Below are 6,089 nucleotides of genomic sequence, written 5' to 3'. Positions count from 1 at the left end.
AAGACTTCTCACCTTGCATGAGAGTAGTCTTCAAAAGAATTCCAGTCATACCACACACGATGAACAGAATCTCGCCTCTGGAGCATGTTGAACTGATTCATGAGAGCACTGGGAGGAAGTTCACAATACGGGGTGAAGATCTGAACTCCTATGAACCTTCGTAAGGGAGCTGTCCGTCAAGCTAATGACGGTAAAGAAGTGCTTGTTGGGAGGCAACCCAACCATACGTATCCTATAGTTTACTTTCACTTTCTTTTATTCTATTTTAGTTTATTTAAGTTTGGTTTTATATTAATTTATTTTGTATTGATTTTCATAGTTTTCCTCATTTTTATAACATTTGTCATCTTGTATAGAACTTAGAACAGGAACATGAAAGCGTAAAAGGCAAAACAGCACACCCTAGAGGAGACCCCCTGCTAGCACCAAACGCCAGGCCGGTGTTCAGTGCCCGGGGGGGGGGGGGGGGAGGGGAGTAAAGAGTTGGACGTTTAACATCCAGGCAGGAGCCATTCAAGGGTAATTCTTGGTCCCCCTAGGGCGGTTAACGCCCATTCTTGGCGTTAAACATCAGGAAAAAAGTATATATATTAGAGATCCCTCTGGTGGCACCAAATGCCAGCTCGATGTTCAGCACCCAGGGGGGAGGCAGAATGGGCAAATTTTGAATTTTGAAGCTTCTTTAGCCAATAGATAAACCCCAACCACCAACCACTAACCACTTTCCTACTCAATCTTATCCATTCTCTCTCCTCTCTTACCCACTTTTCCATCCACATTCATCCATCTCATCACCCATCATTTTTCTTGATTCTCTCAACCCACCTTTCACTCCACCCAATCACCTCTCATCAATCCCATCCATCTTTCTTCCCAACAATTCACATTCAAATTCAACTTTTTCACCCATTCCCTTCCCATAACCAAAACCCACCCCACCCCCACCTATAAATACCCCTCGCTTCATCCACTTTTACCACACCTTCACTACTCTTCCCCTCTTACTTACTCTTCACCAAACACATTCCCTTTCTTTTTTCCCCTTTCTTCACCCCAAAGGCCGAAGCCTATACCCCATCTCCTCTATCTCCTTCTTTTATTTTCTTTTTTTTCTCTTTTGTTAAATTTTTATTTGCTTGGGGACTGATGAGCGGATATTTTATACACTTTTAGGTTCATTTTCTTAGTGTTTTCAATACTTTTTATTAAGTTTTAGTATGTTTTAGTAAGTTTTAGTGTAAAATATTCATTCTCTTAGATTTGCTTGAAAGCTTTCGGACTTCATCCAATTGTGCAATTGTCTTGGAAGAGAAATTGTTCATACTTAGATTCTCTCGGAACTTTGGAAGAGGAATGAGGGAATCATGCTAGAAATGCTTTCTCATGCTGGACTAGATTGGGGGTTGGTTAGATATAGTGACATATAATCCTCCCGATGCTTTGATCTAGAAAAGTATGTGGTATAATCAGTGATCGTACTTCATCTCTTTCCATGAGCAATTAGATAAAGGAATTTGGCAATTGTTCAAGCTTAGAGAGATTGAATTGCCAAGGAATTGGGATTCAATCACCTAAGATTGCCAAGAGATCAATGAGTTGCATGGATTGAGGAAGAGATGAGAATGAACTTGATCTGGAGAATGCAATATCTCTTGAACCCAATGAGCTTCCCCATTCTTATCTTCCCACTCTCTATATTATGTTTACTTTAATGTTCATCACCCCCATTCCCATTTAATTTCCTTCTATTTACTTTCTGCACTTTATATTCAGCAATTTACTTTCCAGTAGTTTAATTCAACTATTTACCTTTGCGTCATTTACATTTCTTGCTATTTACATTTCACGCCATTTAAATTTCTGCAATCTCAACTCAATTATGTTCAATTCAACTAGACCATTCCTCTGATTAAAGTTGATCAACCAATCAATCCTTGTGGGATTCGACCTCACTCTATTGTGAGTTTTTACTTGATAACAAATTCGGTATACTTGCTGAAGGAAGTTTGTAGAGATACAAATTTTTTGTATCAAGTGTCTTTACAACCAAAATTGCCGCTCTAAATCTCTCCCACACTTGAATGTCGCACAGTCCTCTGTGCACTAACTAAGACTAAAGGGGTTGGTGCTTCATGAAGCATGCTTTTCATTGCAGATATCCTCCGTATCCATGTTCACCGCCTTGCTTCTTCTGCTTTTCTTGTTACTTACGATGACTCATCCTAAAAAATGTAAAAGAGAATATGTTAAAATATAAACACAAGTGATGCAAGCAAGATGAGTAAAACAAAGCAAAGAAACACTTAAATAAGGAATTAATTCAAACAAGGATAGTGAGATTGAATATGCTAAAATGAGTTAAATTTATGCGTTTGTGACCTAAAGAAAAGCAACGTGTGAGTTCTAAGTTTGCCGGTGGTTTAAAATTCACACATTGTAAAATTGAAAGCACTATGCCACATTACTTCTATCAAGTTTCAAATTCAACTCAATTAGTGTGCCTAAAGTGATTTCAAAATATTTGCAAGCTACCAATTAGTAAACAGGCAACAAGAAGTTCAATAATCACTTAGGCAATCTAAAAATGGATGTAATGGTGAAAGATTGTGCAAAAGAAGAGTTTTAGCATATGATATGTAGTGATTGAAATTCAAATTTCAAAGAGACCAACATGATATACACACAATAGATATACTTAAAACTCAACCAATGAGAAACGTTTAGCACTTTACACAATCCTTTATCATAACTATTCATCTCAACAATGAATCATTGACAGGTGAATTATCGTCGGTCTAGAATTTATTCAATAAAAGAATCTTTTCGTTGCAAGCATAGTTCCAAACTGACAAACAACTCTCTGTCAAAGTTTAATTTGTTTGTCACAAGTGCAAACCAATAAAAATTGAGAGTATTTAAACCTCGGGTCGTCTCTCAAAGAAATTGCAGTGGGGTGTACATATTATTGGTTATCAGTATACGGGGGTGGTTTGTAGATAAAGAGATGCAAGAAAGTAAATAATAAGAAAATAAAACTAACAACTAAAGAGGTATAAATGCTAAAAGACACTCCTGGCAAGGATTGAGAATCAAAACTTTTTTTTAAGTCATTGACCATGAACATGGTAATTATCCAGAGTTAATCCCATTTAGTCATCTCCAACATTGGGAGAAAGTAAAATAAGCATAGTCAGTTTTAATCCGTAGGTCTTACTCGTCAACGAAAACAAGAATAACTAATAACCCTCAATCACCAATCAATATCAGACATAAAAAATATCAAGGTCACCTTCATTACTCAATTCCAAGCCAAGAGTGTAGAAATCTACTCTAAAACTAAAAAAGACATTTCTACAAACACTTGGAAGGCATAAAATGAAAGCATGGTAAAATTACAATAATAATAAAATCTAAGCTATCAAATGCAAGATAACAATAATAATAACTCAATTAAATATCAATTAACATAAAAATATCAAATTGTATTAAATGGAAATCCAAATCAACAAGAGTTCATAAACATAAAAGTGACCAAAAAATGAAATAACATGTAAAACTAAGAGAACAAAGATGTAATAACAAGAAATTGCAATGAAAATTAAATCAAGGCAAGATTAAAACCTAAATCTAAGAGGTAATCAAGCTAAATCTATCCTAATTCTAGAGAGAAGAGAGAGATTCTCTCTCTAGAATATAACCTAAAACATTATCTAAACTAAACCTAATTGCTCCCCCCTTGTTCTCTCTTGAATTTTGCTTCAAATACTTCAGAAATGAGTTGAATTGGGATTTAGAAGACTAGAAATTGCGACCCACGTGTTGCATTTAATGAAGTCACGTTCCTCATGTCACGCGTACACGCAAGGCATGCGTACGCACGACATGGCCAATTTCTAAAGCATGCCTACGTGCAAGGCAAGCGTACGCGTGACCATGAATTTCTTCAAATCCTCATTTCTTCGTGAATTCTCCACTTGGAATGCTTTTTCTTCACATCTTCAACCCAATCTTTACCCTAAGCCTAAAATCACTTAACAAACACATCAATGTATCGAATGGAATTAAAGTGAATCAAATTTAGCGAATCAAAGGCCTAAAAAATATGTTTTCACTCTTAAGCACAAATTATGAGAGATTCACAAAACTATGCTATTTCAATGAATAAATATAGAAAAAGTTGATAAAATCCACCAAATTCAATACAAGATAAACTATAAAATTGTGGTTTATCAATCTCCTCACACTTAAATAATAGCATGTCCTCATGCTAAACCCAAGAGAGACAAGAAAGGGGTATCAATATTTACTCAATGCAAATTATCTAGATATAACCCATCTACATACATATAACTATTTTAACTAATACTATCCATTTATCTATATGTATATATGTAATCAAAGTAAATCAAATTCTAAGAAAGCATGTCTACAAAATTAAGGGCTTAAGCAATCATAAATCAAATTCACAATTGAATTGAGTTCTATAAAAGAATTTACAAAACTTGCAAGATGAGCAATGATCAATAATGAAAATATGGAATTGAGCAATTGAACCTTCACCGGATGTGTATCTACATTAGTCGCTCAAGCGTCTAGGGTCAATACACTCAATCCTCCTCTAATAATGCTTTCTAAAATTTGTTCTTCATCTAATCAATCAACAAATATTTAATCAACAAATTCTAAGTGAACTAAAATTTGAATCTTTGATTAACCTAAGCTCTCACCTAACACATATGGTGTACGAAACTGGCTCCATAGAATTTGCACAGATAGACCGGCAAGTATACCGGGTCGTCCAAATAATACCTAAGGTGAGTGAGGGTCGATCCCATGGAGATTGTTGGTTTGAGCAAGCAGTGGTTACCTTGTAGATCTTAGTTAGGCGGATAGAAATTATAAGTTGTCACAGAAAAAGCATAAAACAAAATAAATAAATAAAACGTGACTAGATAGATGAGAAATCAATAGTGATAGAACAGTTGAGGCTTCGGAGATGCTTTGTCTTTCCAGATTATTTTTTCTTACTATCTACTTCAACATCTTTCTGATTCCTTCAATGGCAGCTGTAAGTGATTAACTCATGTCCTCTCATCAAGTTAACCTCCTCCACTGCAGTAATCCACCACGTTGAGATGACTCACGTTCTCTCATCAAGCCACCTCTAGGTTTCTCACCGTAGCAGAAGATGAAGCTCTAAGCAATCCACTTAACCTCTAGATTCTGGATCAGGGAATGATGCTTTTCTGACTCTAGCCTTAGCGCCACAGAGACCTCACTTAACCACAGTCAAGGAGATTATATGTCACGTATCCAAAGTTGCCCAGGTACTCTATTGGAATCCGTAATGCAATCTCTAGATTTGGTTCAACACTATCTGGGTCAGGACTTGCACGGAACCCATGTAGAACAAGGATGATTGTTACGAGTAACCCTCAATTCATGAGATGAAGAACGAGAATGCATAAGAGAATAGAATCAGGCATATTGAACCAGAATGGTAATATTATTGATCCATGAAACTCAGAAGAGCTTCTAACCTTAACCTTAGGAGGTTAGTGACTCATACTGTAAAGAAAATAAAAGTGAAGGGTTTGAATGGGCAAGATTCCTCTAACAAGGGTGAACTCTTGTATATATATACTAATCTGCTAACTAAGAATTACAGAAATAAGATAAACTAGTCTTATAGTGCAAAAATCCACTTATGGGGTCCACTTGGTGAGTGTTTGGGCTGAGTTTAAGTGTTTCCCATGAGCTAGTACCCCTTAGGGGCATTGAACGCTGGCTTGGGACTCCCTTCTAGGCGTTGGATGCCAGTTGCCCCCTGTGGGCACTGGACGCCAGGAATAGGGCTGGTGGCTGGCGTTTAACGCTCCTTCGAGTGCACGGAGGTCAGATCCTGACAGCATCTACAGTCCTTTCTCTGTCTCTGAATCAGACTTTTGCTCAAGCTCCGCAATTTCAGCCAGAAAATACCTGAAATCACCATAAAATACACAAACTCAAAACATATGAAAACTATATGAAAATGATGCTAAAAAGTGATGCCAAAACATAATGAAAACTATATTAAAATGATGCCAAAA

The sequence above is a fragment of the Arachis ipaensis genome, chromosome B8, assembly GCF_059453495.1.
Source record: "Arachis ipaensis isolate K30076 ecotype BB chromosome B8, ASM5945349v1, whole genome shotgun sequence".
Taxonomy (NCBI): Eukaryota; Viridiplantae; Streptophyta; class Magnoliopsida; order Fabales; family Fabaceae; genus Arachis; species Arachis ipaensis.
The sequence above is the reverse complement of the archived record's forward strand: the minus strand, read 5'-3'. Positions refer to the sequence as shown.